Source organism: Colossoma macropomum, unplaced genomic scaffold, assembly GCF_904425465.1.
Source record: "Colossoma macropomum unplaced genomic scaffold, Colossoma_macropomum, whole genome shotgun sequence".
Taxonomy (NCBI): domain Eukaryota; kingdom Metazoa; phylum Chordata; class Actinopteri; order Characiformes; family Serrasalmidae; genus Colossoma; species Colossoma macropomum.
This window is the reverse complement of record NW_023494795.1, coordinates 22,742,797-22,757,704: the sequence shown is the minus strand read 5'-3', so window position 1 is coordinate 22,757,704 and position 14,908 is coordinate 22,742,797. Positions and strand designations below refer to the sequence as shown.

The following is a 14,908-nucleotide window of genomic DNA, read 5'->3' as shown; positions in this document are numbered from 1 at the left end:
ATTTTTTTGCATGGGCATAGAACGTTTCAATAGGGTTGCCATGTTTGGCCGTCTGATTTTAGTGGCAAACTACTTGGGCGGGAAAAAACAAAACAGCAGTTATTAGTGTTCTTCTGCTCTCATATTAGGCCTATAATAAAAACTATAACCAAAATACACCACTGTATTGATATAGAAATTTATTTAGGTGTTTTTTACTTTACCTAATGTGTCCGTTGTTAACATTTACAGTTTTGACCAGTGTTCACTTATCAGTTTTCTCAGCAAAGTAGCCAATCTGAGCAATGACAGGCTGAGTGCAGCATCATCCGACTCTTATAACATATCAGTAACTGTCCTTATGGCACATTTTCACTGTAAACATTCACACAGGAGGAGGTAGGAGAATTTTTTTTCAGTTGACTGGCTTATTGATGTTAGCTGATGGTGTCTCTTTGTATAACTGGGGTGTCCAGAAGGGTGGCCATACATCATGCTAGTGCCCTCCTTGGCCACCCCTTGGTGACACCCCTGCTTTTTTGTCATGTGACTAAGTACATGGTCTAACTATTAGCTAACAAGAACATTTTTAGGCTAAAGCTTAAGGCTAGACTCAACAGAAGCTTGTGGCTAGATATCTCGGTCATTTTTGTAGAGATATACCAACATATCAAGTGCCTTATTCTTCTTAATAAGCCTAATGTCCAAATATTGAATGCTAAATAAAGAAATACACAGCAGGCGATTGATACGCACAAATGCAACTCATCATGAACTGATGTTCTTCAGGTGTGATGCTTAGTTATCGAGTGCTGAGGTTCTTCAGTTCAAGTAAAGAACAAGACCTCAAACTACAGCATTGCAAGACAAACCACAGAACTGCACTCATTTCAGCAGACACTGTTTCTACAAGGGTTGAGAAGCAAGCTTGCTGAGCGCTAGGCTAATTTCTGTGAGCTGCTGTAGGACAAACTGTGGTTTAATAGTCCTTACTTTGTCAGCCAGTGCTTCATGCTGCAGCGTTTCAGTGTCTGAAGCCAGTGACATTTTATGGGCCAGTTCCCTTTATTTCAGCATTTGTTATTTAAAAGGTTAAACTCTTGTGTTCTTCCGCAACTTTGAACATTCATTTGCTCTTTTGTAACTACATTATTCTGCTCATATTGTAAGTCTAGTGTTGACAGTCACAGTAGATCTACTGTAAAATTTTCAAGTGTTTTCTTTGTGCAAAATACTAACATGGCAGGTCTCGCAAATTGGGAAGGTGAGAGACTTTCAGATCCGTCCTGAAACCACAGCCATATTTACTCTGTCTGGTTGTTTCCTGACCTATCAAAGTCCTGTTACAATGTTCTGTTAAAATGTTCCTGCTATTGTCATTTGGTTTGTTTTCCTGTATTGGTAAAGTTGGAACATTTACTTTTTCCTGTTTTTCTTACCTTTTTTTCCCCTACTATTCTGCATTGTCCTGTAAATCTGTTAAGGTCTTTAGGCCTGGGGGTGTGCTCTTCAGTCTAACATCAGACTGCTGAAAATGCTCTTACATGCAGCTGTGCTGTATAATAACAGCAGTCAAGAACTTTTGCATTTGCAACAGTCTGTGAAAATACATCATCTTTATAATTTTGTTTTTGCTGATTCTTGTCTATTAGCTTAAACTTAAAAGTATTTTTATGTCTACATTTTTTCTCCAAGTTTCTCGTTCTCTATGATGCTGTCCTGTGGATAGGATGTATTTTTCTGTTCCGTTCCTGCAGGAATTCCCTGGGTATTGAGGGTATGACATTTCTCTGTAAATGTCACCCTCCGTTATTCAGTTTTGCCAAGCATCACTGCAAACACTCACTGTTTTGCCGTTAACATTGAATGGCTTATTAATCAGTCGTCATTTTTGCAGATTTTCTCATCTTTGCCCTGTTTCCGCTTAATTACTATGTTTGCATCATCTCCCCTATATCGCTGTTGTCAGAAGAAAACCTTGTATCTCCAAAATAGTAACTTTACAGGAGAAGGAAAAAACCTACTTTATTTTTAATGTAAGTCAATGGCACCAGACTTTTTTCCAAGTAATTTTGGGCTGTTTCTTTTGGTCCATTCATCCTGAAATTTACAGATAATGTAAAGGCCAACAGCTATTTTAAAACTATGTCAAAAACTGGAAACCATCAAAAATGGAGATACAAGGTTTTCTTCCGACAACAGCGATATGTTTGTTACAGATGCTACTGCTCCCTTTAAATTAAGAATACCAACAATAATACCAGATTCATATCAGTGTCAGCAGATATTTGCTTACATTATTAGTATCAGATGAATGTTTAGATTTGACTCATATTTCTAACTGATATTTGATGATGTATATATTGTCCTCTGGAAGAACAGAATGTTGAGGAAATGCTGGGCTACTGCCCTAAAATGCTCTCTGTCAGGGGTGCCCAATCCCAGTCCTGGAGATCTACCACCCTGTAGAGTTTAGCTCCTAACCTAATCTAGCACACCTGATCCGGCTAATGAAGGCCTTCAGAGGTACCTGAATGTTAGAGCCAGGTGTCTTGGCTCTGAACACTCCAGGGTGGTAGATCTCCAAGACCAGTATTGAGCACCCCTGCTTTCTGTAATGCTAATCCAGGCAGATTTAGTCCACATTTTTACATTTTATAAATGTTTATCTATCAGCATCTGCAGATATGTGCATGAAATAAAAAAACAGATATCAGCGTCAGCCCACAATTCCTGTGCTGGCAGTTTGTTGAAGTATTCCTGAGCCCATGTGGTAACATTCATCAGAGAAGCATGCCTGTTATTAATGCAGTGCTCTCAGAGTGCGACCCCTCAGGGGTCATAGGGATTCAGTAGTGGTTTTTGGCCTTTTTCTTTACACACAGAGATTTCACTGTAGTGGGTGAAATACTTAACATCATTGCATTGAGAAACAAAACAGAGTGGTGAGCCTCAACCCGTCCTTGCTCACAAAGGACCACACCGTTCCTGAATGATTGACAAAATTGACAAAGCAACATTCAGAACAGGCTTGCATATTGCATATACTTGCATATTTAAAAAAATGATTGTATCAAGAGAAGTTTACAGTGGTAGGGGAGTGTAATGTTAAGTGTCTCACCCTGTGGCTCCTATAGGTGTAGTATGGTGGCTCCTGTCTGGAGAGGGAATTGAACCCTGTTCTAACATGCGTAGTGCAAGCAAAAGAAAAAGTACATTCTGGTAACCTGTTAGTTTAACAATTTTTTTTTCACCAACCCTAAACAGACAGATTATAATGCCAATGTAGTGTTAAAAAATAAAAAGTAAAAAAATAAAAAATAAATAATTAAAATGATTAAAAGCTAGAGTGTTTTTCATGTGGTAGTATTAAATAGCATTAAACTTTTGATACATCATGAAACACTTCCTGCTCCTCCTCTACAGGCCCTAAAATCAGCAACTTGCTCCTGGACTGAAACTTCAGGATGTCACCTTCTTTGCAGCATGTAGTATGTATTCTCATCCTGCTCCACCCTGTGGTCCAGCCTGTGGCCGAGAGGTCAGGAGTAGTGCTCAGGTTGCTCCAATCTGACACTGGATATCAGACGTGTAAAAGCCAGACACAGTCTAGCATCAGACTGTAATTAGAGGCATCAGGAGCCATGAATTAAAGAGGACCACTAGGGCAGGTGAGGGAGAGTGAGTTCATCCTGGCTGTGGAGATAACGTAGCTGTCCTCACTGAGCCGCCATGAGAAATTCATGGCAGGTGCTTGACTTCTCATGGCCGTTCAAGCAGCAATGTCTTCTTTTCGCTCCATGTTTGGTCAGCTGTGACGGTCCTAGTACATCACATGGCTGCACTGAACGTTTCTCTGAATCATTCTGCTGTAGTTACAAAGAAAGTTTGGTTGTATTAGTAAGGGTAGCTGATTTGGTTGGATTACAACAAATCCTGGTGCGATTGTTCTGTCAGTGCGGTTCATTAGAACAAGTGAACGCTATACGTGAGTGCGCACCAAATAAGCAGTGTGAGACCTGTTGAAGAGGTGTGGTTCGTTTAAGATATGAACCAAGAACAGATCAAAAATGTCTAAATGGACCAAACACAGAGTGAACCGTCATTTCCTTGCTGCTTTCCTACCTGCTTTGGTAATTGGTACCTGTAAAAGCTGAGTTTCTGACGCTGTTTTGACCCATGTATGCGCTTGGAATTAGAGAATGGAGATGTTCTTTTTTTTAAAGAGAGACTGGTGCATGTTTGAGGCATTATATGATACTCAATATACACACATTTCACCGCACACATCAATTATTAAAATCACTATTATTGTGCTTTGCATTGCGGGGAAAACCACCACCATGTGGCTTTTTAGATTACTTCATAATACACACATCACAAGACAGATAAAACAAGAGATGAATAAAACCCATGAGCTCATATAGTCCGCAGCATGCCTCAGAAACTTTAGTTGATATTGTCCTGATTATTTCCCCAAATATTAATTCCCCATCATAAAATATTTTTTTTTGGTCCTGATGACTTTTATTTACATCTTTTGGTTCAGTGTCATTTATGTGCATATATGAGCCAGAACTGAAATGCAACAACGTGTCATTTTCAGCTTTTTTGTTAGGTATGTGTACTCAAGTACTTGGTTAACAGGTCGAGGTGCCAGTATTTATATACTGAAATTACTATTTGGCTTTGCCTTTGCTGCCTTTGCTGCCTTTGCAGCCGTGACTCTGAAAACAATGGCTTAGATTTCAGCACATTATTTTGAAGCAAGAAGTATTTTCGTTCCTGTTTTTGGCTCATGCTGGTGGTGTTCTTTCCTGAGTGGTACACATGCTAAGCTGTAAAAACAGAAGAGAGATAAAGGCTTTGATTGTTTCTTTCTGCTCTGTCAGAAATCACACTAGGGTTCCTCTGTGGCCTTCTTAACAAGCCAGCACAGATCTAATAAAGAACTGTGTAAAGACCTTTTTGAAGGTATTCTTCTGAACTTTTTTCTTAATCGAAATCTTAATCGATTTGCTTGTCGTTTTGTTGTTTAAGGGCTGACCTGGTGAACTTCAGGATCAAAGTGGGCTTCCTTTTTTCAGCCCAGCTTGCCGACAGATGGCTGCTTACATAAACTGCCTGGAGGCTGGATGACTTGGCCTGTCGAGCATGGCAGCTTCTTCTCCAATCTCTTGTCTGACCCCTGTAGGTCCCAGAGTGAGACTTTCTACTCAAGGGGAGATCAGCATGCTCAAGCTGCCCTTAACCCTAAGATGTCTGTCATAACCAGTGATAACAAAAGCATGTATTTTAATAATAACAGTTGCATTACTTCTGCAGGTTTGCATCCAAAATGTCTTTGTACAGTTCTGAAAGCTGACCCAGGCTTTGACGTTTCCACCTTTATAGTATTCTTAGTGCAGCCTGGTTGGAATTGTTCTTCAAGGTTTCTCCACACGGAGAGTACCATCAGTTTGATGTTGTGCTTGAAGTGTTTTTGTCTAACGCCTGATTTTGTTAAACATTTTATGAAGTAACCTAAAGAACTTCATTAGAGTTACCAATGGTTAAATAAAGCTCTCCATTACTTTTGGGACCAGTGTATGTGTAACTCATGATGTCATTATGTAAATTCTTTGTCATTATATGTAAAGTGTTAATAATAATAGTAGACCCTTAAACATACAAGAGTTAACAGTACCTCACAAATTTACACATACCCCCTTACAGAAATGGTTCTTCAAGGGTTCTTTAGTAATGCCAGCGGATCTAATGTAGAACCATGAAAACCTAAAGAACTGTTCTTCTCCATGCTGGAAAACCTGTTGTATGTGATTCTTTAAGGCAGTGATTCTTACACCAAGAGCCCCCAGACAGTCCACATATTTGCTCTGTTCCTAGGTTTTGCATGTTAGGTCTGTTCCTAGGTTTTGCATGTCAGCAAAAATCTAGAATGTCTAGTTGTCCCTGAGGACTTGTTTGAGAACCACTGCTTTGAAGAACCTTTTAAAATCGTTCTTTACATCCTTTAAAAATTCTTAAATGTCAGTGAACCATTTTGTTTTTAAACTGTGCTGGTCTCCTTGAAGGCCGGATGACCAGATTGGACTGGAGTGTAGGTAAACATCTATTTCCTGGGCTGTGATTGCATAAATAGTAGTGGCTGGGGTAGCGTATTGATGGATAATACTGTTGGCCTTCATAGAGCAGACAGGGGTTCAGTTCCCCATTCAGGCAAGTCCTTGGACAAGACTCCTAACAGTACATACGTCTACATCTGTAAAACTACTAACTTGTAATTCACTCTGGGTAAAAGCCTCTGCCAAATGCATAATGGTAATCATTATATCTTATTATAATTGAAATCATATAGTAAAACATAAACAACTTTAAAGTTTCAGACTGAAATCCAGTTTTGTTTTGTCCATAAGCTCTGCTTGTAACATCTGTTGAATCATTTGTCATTGGCTGTTTGTTAGAGAGTATGTGGTGGCTTCACTGAAGGATGGCAGTGCAGTTGTTCAGAAAATGTACCCTTAAACTAAGAAGCTCGGTGCATTCATGCATGTATAAATGTCTGTATAACGGTCACTGTAGTCAGATTCATCCTTGCATGCACACACACTCTCAAACACAAGCACACACTGTATGGGCCTCAGCTCTTTGGACTCAGGTTACATGGGCAATAAAAAGAGCATGCCTCATGGCTTTGTCTCTGACCACCTGTGAGTGTGTGATGCATCTCATGGCTCTGCTGTTTCCGCTTCAGCCACAGTCCTCAGGGTGGAGCTCCTTTCAGAACAGCTGCCACGCATTACTGAGAGACCTTAGAGATTACCATAGCAGTTTGTTTACATTTGTGGGGTCATGCATATGGGGTGATATGATTTTAGTGTGTATTGTGGTGCAAAGTTTGGTAGATGTTATCCTGATTATTTCACCAAATACACATCACAAAATCTGTGGAGTCAGTTTTTGGTTCAATGTCAAATATGTCCATGTGAACACAGAGAGCCAGAATTGAAATGTAACAATTTATCATTTTCTTCTTTGGTCCAGGCTAGGGATGCACACGGGTACTCGAGTTATGGGTGCACAGATATGGGAATTGTGGATCAATATTTATCTGATATCTAATCTTTTTTATGCACATATCTGCTGATGCCGGTACATAAACATTTATAAAATGTAGAAATTGGGACTGGGTCCACATGGAGTAACATTATAGTGGAATATAATACTTGTTTGCAGAGTTATAAATGCAGTAAGATTAATAAAATACTGACATTTTAGGACAGTACCCTAGTGTTACCCAAATATTCTGCTATTTATGCTGATATTTTTAAGCAAATATCTGCCGATACTGGTATAATTCAGATGTGTAATCCTAGTATTCTTCTACTGTTATAATGCTGAATATTGTTTGCCCACAGCTTTTGTGTCTAATATTGTACCTTAGTAATGTTAAATGCTTTAATAAACTTAAAACATTTGCATATTAACATTAGGGACATTTTCACCCACTCCTTATTTTTGCTGTATTGAAAAATGAAATGTGTTGCATTGAATCGAATTATGAATTTTGTGTGTGACGCCCTGAGATAGTGACTGAAGGCAACTATGCTTTTCTAAACGTATCGTGGATGTCGTCATACTTGTAGAACATCAACCAACTGCATGTTTCATGATAAAGAAGATAAGAAAAATTAGTCCAGATTTAGTGCAAAATATTGTGCGAAATACTAAATAAAAAAATCATTGTGTTCAGTTTTTGGGAGTATTTTTCTCTGTTCCAACTGATCAGATGTCTTGTGTATCTTAAAAAAAATCCATAATGTATCACAATATTATATTTTTGCCGTATCACCTGCCTCTCCTATTTTGCTCTTTCTGATTAAGACAAATCACTATGACATCAATACTAAATGCTTCAGTATGGAAATTAGAGCGAAACAGACAAATTCAATGTGAGACTTTAATTATTAAATCTTGTCCTCTTTTCATATTGCTCTTCTCGTGTTATTATGTTGCTTTCCAGTGTCAGTCAGGGCAGGATGGTTTCCTCTTCTTGAGTCTTGGTTACTCTCAAGGTTTCTTCTGATGTTACTCTCCGTTGTTTTTGATGGTAAAGTGTAGTGATGATCCTCGATTGATCATTATTTTCCATTCCATATTCAGCCACACACAGCTCACCTGTCAGGTACTGCATTGAATAACCTGTGGGACAGTGACTAGCATAGCCTTAGCAGCTTTAACCAATGAGTGCGCTAATTTCTCTCCCTATTGTCACCTGATCTAAACATGGCTTTGCCCATATATGAACTCGTGGCCCTTATAATAAAATGGTTAATATAAGCATAAGAAGTAATTTGAGTCTTTGTCACAGGTGAGACCATGTTATGAAAGAAACTTAAAGACAATGACAAATCTCTTTTATACATAACATCTTGTTAAACATCGCTTATTGCTCTTTTAAGTCATCTTAAACAGACTTATGTTCTTTCTAACGCTGTATGACATACTGAAATGCACAAGGTATAAAAAACAGTAGTAGAAACTATAAACAATCTTAAAAGCTGAAGTTTATTGATGCTTTTTATGTATTAGTTTTTTGGCCAGGCTATTCTTTTAAGTCACAAAGTCTGTTTTCTGTTGGTCAGGAATGTCCAGATTTAAAGTATTATTGTATCTGACTTTAGTGACCAGACCTCAGCCTTTGATCTGTGTATGTTTGGCCACTGACTGGCTAATGGTTGTTGTGAGTACACTCAGAATGGCTCAGATGCTCCCTAACAAGCACAAAAATGAACCAGCTCGCTGTAGTTCACTCAATATGCAGGAGAAATAAAGAGCTCTGTAGCTCAGATATCCTGGGGGTGGCTTTTAAGTCTGTTTATCCTCCCAGGAATCCTCTCTGAAATTCTTTATTGTAGACACAGAGCATTAGGAGCAGCTTCTCTGGTTTGATATGCTCTGGATCTTTGCTCTTTGAGTTTTCATAGTAACATGATGGCTGTGTGGTGTGAAACGTCAATAATGTTACTATTTGACTTTTAGTCTGTAATAGCAGAGTTAGTGCATGAAACAGTTTGCTTGATTTGTGCAGTCTGTTTTTAATTAAGTAGAAAAAGATGTCTCCTTTCTTCAGTTCTATAGTTTTGGTAAACGAAGCAGGAGCACCAGAAATGTGTTTTAGGTTTTTCAGTACTGAAAGTGTACCAAAGTGTAAGGAGAGTCTGATGTGTTTTAGACAGACTGAAAGCATGCTAAGCGAATTTCCTTCCTCTTGTGCTGCTGGTGAGCGAGTTCCTTTTAATGTCTGTGTTGATTATTTTCACTTGTGTTGGTAAAACATCTGCTGTATTTTGTATTTTACCATGTGAACCCTGACTAAGAAGACAACACACGAGACAAAAAAGACAAACCACGAAAGAGTTACTTTAAAAAAACACAGCTGAAAGACAATTAATAGCAAAAGTAAACATATTGATTCAAATAATTGATGAATGACTTCAAATCTATTAGTTAAACAAGCTGTGCAGGTTTTAAATGTAAGTTCTGTAAGTTGTTCCAAGTTGATGGGCCACTTTAACTAAAGGCTGCCTTGCCAGATTCAGATGTTACCTTTGGAACATCAAAACCTGTTCAATGCTGAGGTTATAAAGAGTGTTTTTTCTGAATGACGCACAAAACAGAACAGAGCAGCACAGAGGTTCTTTACATATTCCAGTCTTAAAGGTAAAGAGAGTTTAGAAAATGATCATGGAAAAATAAATTATGGCTGTTTTGGGTACATAATCCCACATAGACATCATAAAGTTGATCTGTAAGTTGATAAGCTGATTTGTAACATCAATACAGAGCAAAGATATCTGTGAATGTGTTTACAAAATTACATCATAGTCTAAAGCAGATAAAAAAGCAGATAAAAAGCTTCAACTATACTCGCTGTCTGAGAAAAGCAAGAACTGTTCTTGTGGCATATTTCGTTTGTAGCTTTGATTAAGGGGTTGCTACTCTCAGCCAGGCTGACTGTCACCCAGGACATTTAAAAAACATGAAAGCCAAGTGCAAAGTTAGTCAGTTAGCTGGAGGCACCGTCACAAATTAAGTACCTCAGGTTGGCAGGACTTCAGTTCAGCAGTGTGTGCTGAGTTCTTGTGGTTTTTGTGGCGTCCTTCTTTCTATGAAATGTTCTCTCCTAATTGATAAGAGGAGATCTTGTGTTACAGTATCTGACAAACATTGTAATGTTTACGTCATTTTCTCTCCTTCTCTCTCTCTCTGTCTCGCTCTCTCCTCTCCCCCACCCTCTCAACCTCTTTGCTAGGCAACATCTAACCTGGGGGCTGTCATTATGCTGCCAAGAATCTCCCATAATGCCCTTGGTACTCTGTGGGCCTAACTGGGCTGTGTGACAGATGTATTGGATGTCGCAGAACAAGTGTGTGTTTGTTGTGGGCCACTTGTGAATGGTAGCGGTACAGGAGCTGACTGCAGATGAGGCTTGTTTGGACTGAAAGTGTGCTGAACAGGGGAGGGGAGGGCTTCTTCATTATCACCCTAACACATCATGCATCAGTTTTCTCTTGTAAAGCTGTAAAGTGATTGATTTCCACAGGCATCTAAAGCTGAATCCCAGAAGACGAGAAAACGCTTAGTTGTAGAAAATACAGGACTGAATTCGAGAAGACACTTTAATATATTAATTTTAATATCTAAAGCTTATGGATGTTTATTACCAAAAGATATTAAGTAACTAAGTATTATTTTTTGGGTTGCAATTAAATTACAAACAAATTTAATGAAATTCTTTATGTGAAAAAGCATATTAGTTACAGACATGTAGAACGCAGGTGCAGCTAACCATGTTTCAGTGTTTGTGTTTTGCTGTTTATCTGCTACAGCTCAAACTGTTTGAACACATCTCTGCTGACCATAAGAGGGAAGAAAAAAAAAAACTTTTTTACTCACTATTTCTCATTTTGTTACCATTTCACATTATTTGTGAATTTTAGTACTTAATCGTAGACCTATTTCATCTTTTATTTCCTATTTAATTTCTTTTAGCCTTTTTTTGTCTTTTGGCTGAAAATGAAAGTGCCACGTTTGACCATTTCAGCCTAAACCTTTTCAGTGGAAAGAATTTTTGTGCATGCCTACATTATAAATTTTAAACATTTATACATGGCACACTTTTTTATAGTATTTTTATTCTCATTTCAATAAGATATATAAAGTATTAGAGCATGTAGCAGGACCGTTGACTAATGAGAGTGGATAAAAGTAGGATGCACAATATGGACAGAACCTCATAGCACAATAATATTGCAACATTTAGTGATAACGGTGTATTATAACGATATATAATATTGGTGAACCCTGATGCTGATGCTAGTATTTGACCAAAGTATTCGGTTGGATCACATGAATGTCTTGATTCATAAAACTACCCACAGAAAAAATCCACCCGAATTGTCTGAGATTTGGTCAGGATATTCACAGCATCTAATTTAAAAAATTGTGATTTGTTAGAGGCTCATTTACATATTGCAGCCTTTTGTAATACTGGTATCACAATAACATCATACACTGCAATATTGTGCCCCCCACCCTTTTTTTCTCTCCCAAGAAACTCAGGATATCGACTGATACCAAAAATTTGGCCAAAACCAAAATTCAGGACGCTACATTGAAACAGTAACAATATTAAAGAAAATTACTAAAATTATTACTGTATGTATACTACCATATGTGCCACAAATTCCAACATCCTTGACAACAGACAGCGGTTGGTCATCCAAGACAATGGATTTTTTTTAAGCTGTAGTTTTTTCGAATGTATGTACACTGTGTTACCTCATTATTCTGTGTCTAAGGTAACCAATCCAATGTATTGTATCAGAGGATCCCTAATCGCCAGTATTGTAATAGTGATCCACAGATGATATATTATGCAGCTCTAGGAAGCTGGACAAAAACACGTGGACAGTTTCCTTGTATTGTTCTGAAAGCATCCTCCTGACTCAGGCCCTATTCTACTCTACCAGCCCATTCTTTAGGAGCAGGATTGGATTACAGGGCATTATGGGTACCATAGTACTCCAGGAACCATAGTACTTCTGGACTCCACTCAGGCCACTGTTTGTTCTCCTCTGTCCTGTTTGAAAGCGCTGAATCATTCCTCAGACACTTTTTTTCTCCCACATGGTTGGCTATGATAGTGCAATCTCTCCTCTCATTATTTCCTCTGAGACTAATATCACCTGCTAGCACACAGGCCTGTTAAGCTGAGCCTTGAGCTGTGACATATGACTGGACATTGCAACTGTTTGTCATCTGTCAGACATAACAAACTAATCTGGAAATTTTAGCCTTTAGAAGTTCTTTAATTATTATTATTTTTCCCTGGATGTGAGCCTAAACTCTGTTTCTGTTGCACATAATAATAGCTGGGTGTGAACTGCTGATTGCCATCTTTAATACAAAAGTTATTTAGAAAAAATACTGTAGCTTTTTCTAGCCATAGATAAGGATTCACTTTTTTGGCTGATTCTTTCAAATTGGGAGATATTTTGTGGGAGGGGGCTCCTTTGTTTATTTGTTTGTTTGTTTGGTTGGTTGGGTTTTTTTTTTAACCTGACTTTCATGCTGTGTGGGCTAAATGAAACACACTAGCACATTTCCAATACTTGCTGTTAACCAAAGCTGCAGTATAAATAACATTATTTGTCATTTGCCAAGCTGGCATTCTAAATTTTTAAATGAAACAGTTAAGCGAGTTACTGTGGTAACAGCCCATGGTGACAGTAAATATTCCTTTACCATTGGTTTAGAAACCTATTGTTCTTTTATTGATTTAATTTCTGCAAACCATAGCAAGACACTGATATTCTCTCACATGAAAATGACTGACCTTTTAAACACGTTGGATGACGTCCTACGTTAAATCCACATTTATTAAACCCAGCATAGCTGAGATTGATCTGTGAACACGGCTGTGGAGCTGTACTGGTTAAACATGCTCTGTGCTGCAGGCAGATCATGCCTGTACAAAATGTTGCCTTTGCAGTGCGATTGACATGACAGACAAAATTGTTTTGTGTCTCAGGAAAAACACAAGTAAAATAATGCCATCAACTGTTGTACATCAGGTCAAACAGGCTGTTTCCAGAGGAAGGCATCAGGCTAAGCTACGTAGCCTCAAACGATAAAGTTGTGCGACATTTGCATTTTCGCTCTTATTACAGGTTTTGTGGCCAAATTAAAGATAACTATACAGTTGTATGCAAAAGTTTGCATGCCCAGTCTAATTACTTGCTTTTGTTTTGCTAAATAAAAATTATTTAACACTTTCCCTACAGACAAACTTTTCCTGCAAATTTTAGAGCACAATTTCTACTTATTTGTTGAGCTTAAAATTAAAAAAAAACATAACATATAAAATGTGTGGTAACTTTTGCATAGGATAAAAATAAACAGTGATTGTGCATTAAAATGTGCAGATGTATGTTCTCTGTAGAGGCTGTAGACTTCACTTCAATCAGCAGAATATTTCATTTGCCCAGGGATGCCCAAAATTTTGTCGATAACTATATACTACAACCACAACTTTTACTGAACTGCCCTTTTATGTTCTTTTATTTCTTCTAGTTCAACACAAATGCCATCACTGTGCTTGTTCACCCTCTCGTCCACTACCAGAAACCGTCTCAAAATTACCAAACAAATGTTGTTGTTGATGTACCAGGGTGTTATGTTGTTCAGGGGTTATACCAGTTGGATGCACATATGGGGCATAATATATCTTGCCACATCTCCCTGTATTTTGCGCCATTCTTTCATTTTTAAGTTTTAACAAGATGTCCAGCCCCCGGAGAGGAACAGCATCCCCACAACATGATGCTTCCACCCCCATACTTTGCTGCTGGGATGGTCTTTGTTAAGGAAAGATTAATGATATGTTTGCACCACACAGCTCCATTTTTGTTTCATCTGCCTACAAACCTTTAGCCCATATTTTATCTGGGTTACTCTGGTGATTTCTGGCTAACTCTAGAAGTGCTTTGATGTGGGTTTACATCAGCTTCTTTCTAGCCACGCTTCCATACAGACCAGCTGTATGCAGGGCTGTTGCTAATGTTGACTGTTGCACCTTCACTTCAGTTTCAGCCACTGAACTTTGTAGCTCCTATACAGTGACTGTTGGCCTCCCTGACGCTTCCCTCACAAAACCAACTTCTTGTTCTGACACTGAATTTAGAGGGACGGCCTTGTCTAGGCAGCGCCCGGTAGAACCAATGGTATATGAATTAGAGGGGTCTTTTGTCCACAAAAGGTGAAGGTTTTTTTAGTAATTCACAAATGGAGGTTAATTGTAAGCCAATTGTGTACTAGTTAGAGCAATATCTTTCATTTCTGGAAACTTGGAGCTTCCACAGCACAGGGGTTGAATCCTTTGCGAGCAGCTTTTTTCAGTTAGTATTTTTGTCACAGAATATTTTCTTTATAAAACCAATATCACTTTAAATTGTTCATTTTCATGGTCAGTCTTTTGAAATAAAATGTAACAATGCACAAAATATCAAAGTAACATTTGTAATTTAGCCACATTTGATGACTTTAAGGCAGTTCAAAACTTTGACACGGCATTGTATTTAGATTAGATTTTTAGATTTTAGGTCATATAGACTTAGTATTGTTATTGGTACTTCGTATTGGCCGATATTTAAGGGCCAGGAATGAGTATCAGAAGGGAAATAAATGGTATCAGTGCATCCCTTCTATGCATATAAACCTGTGTGGAAATACAAAACTAAAATAAATAAAAAGTTTAGTTGCCTGTTTAAGTAGCATAAATCAAAAAATGTGTTCCACTGAATGATAGAGGTGACTGGCTATTCAGCACAGTGAATCATGCATAACTGTGCAGTGAGAGCTTATT

At 38.2% G+C, this 14,908-nt stretch overlaps 1 protein-coding gene across 1 annotated transcript in view; it reads left to right on the top strand.

The window, feature by feature from the left end:
- mboat2b (membrane bound O-acyltransferase domain containing 2b) overlaps nucleotides 1-14,908 on the top strand; it is a 55,481-nt gene that overhangs the window by 11,400 nt on the left and 29,173 nt on the right. The gene's annotated exons all lie outside the window — the stretch shown is intronic.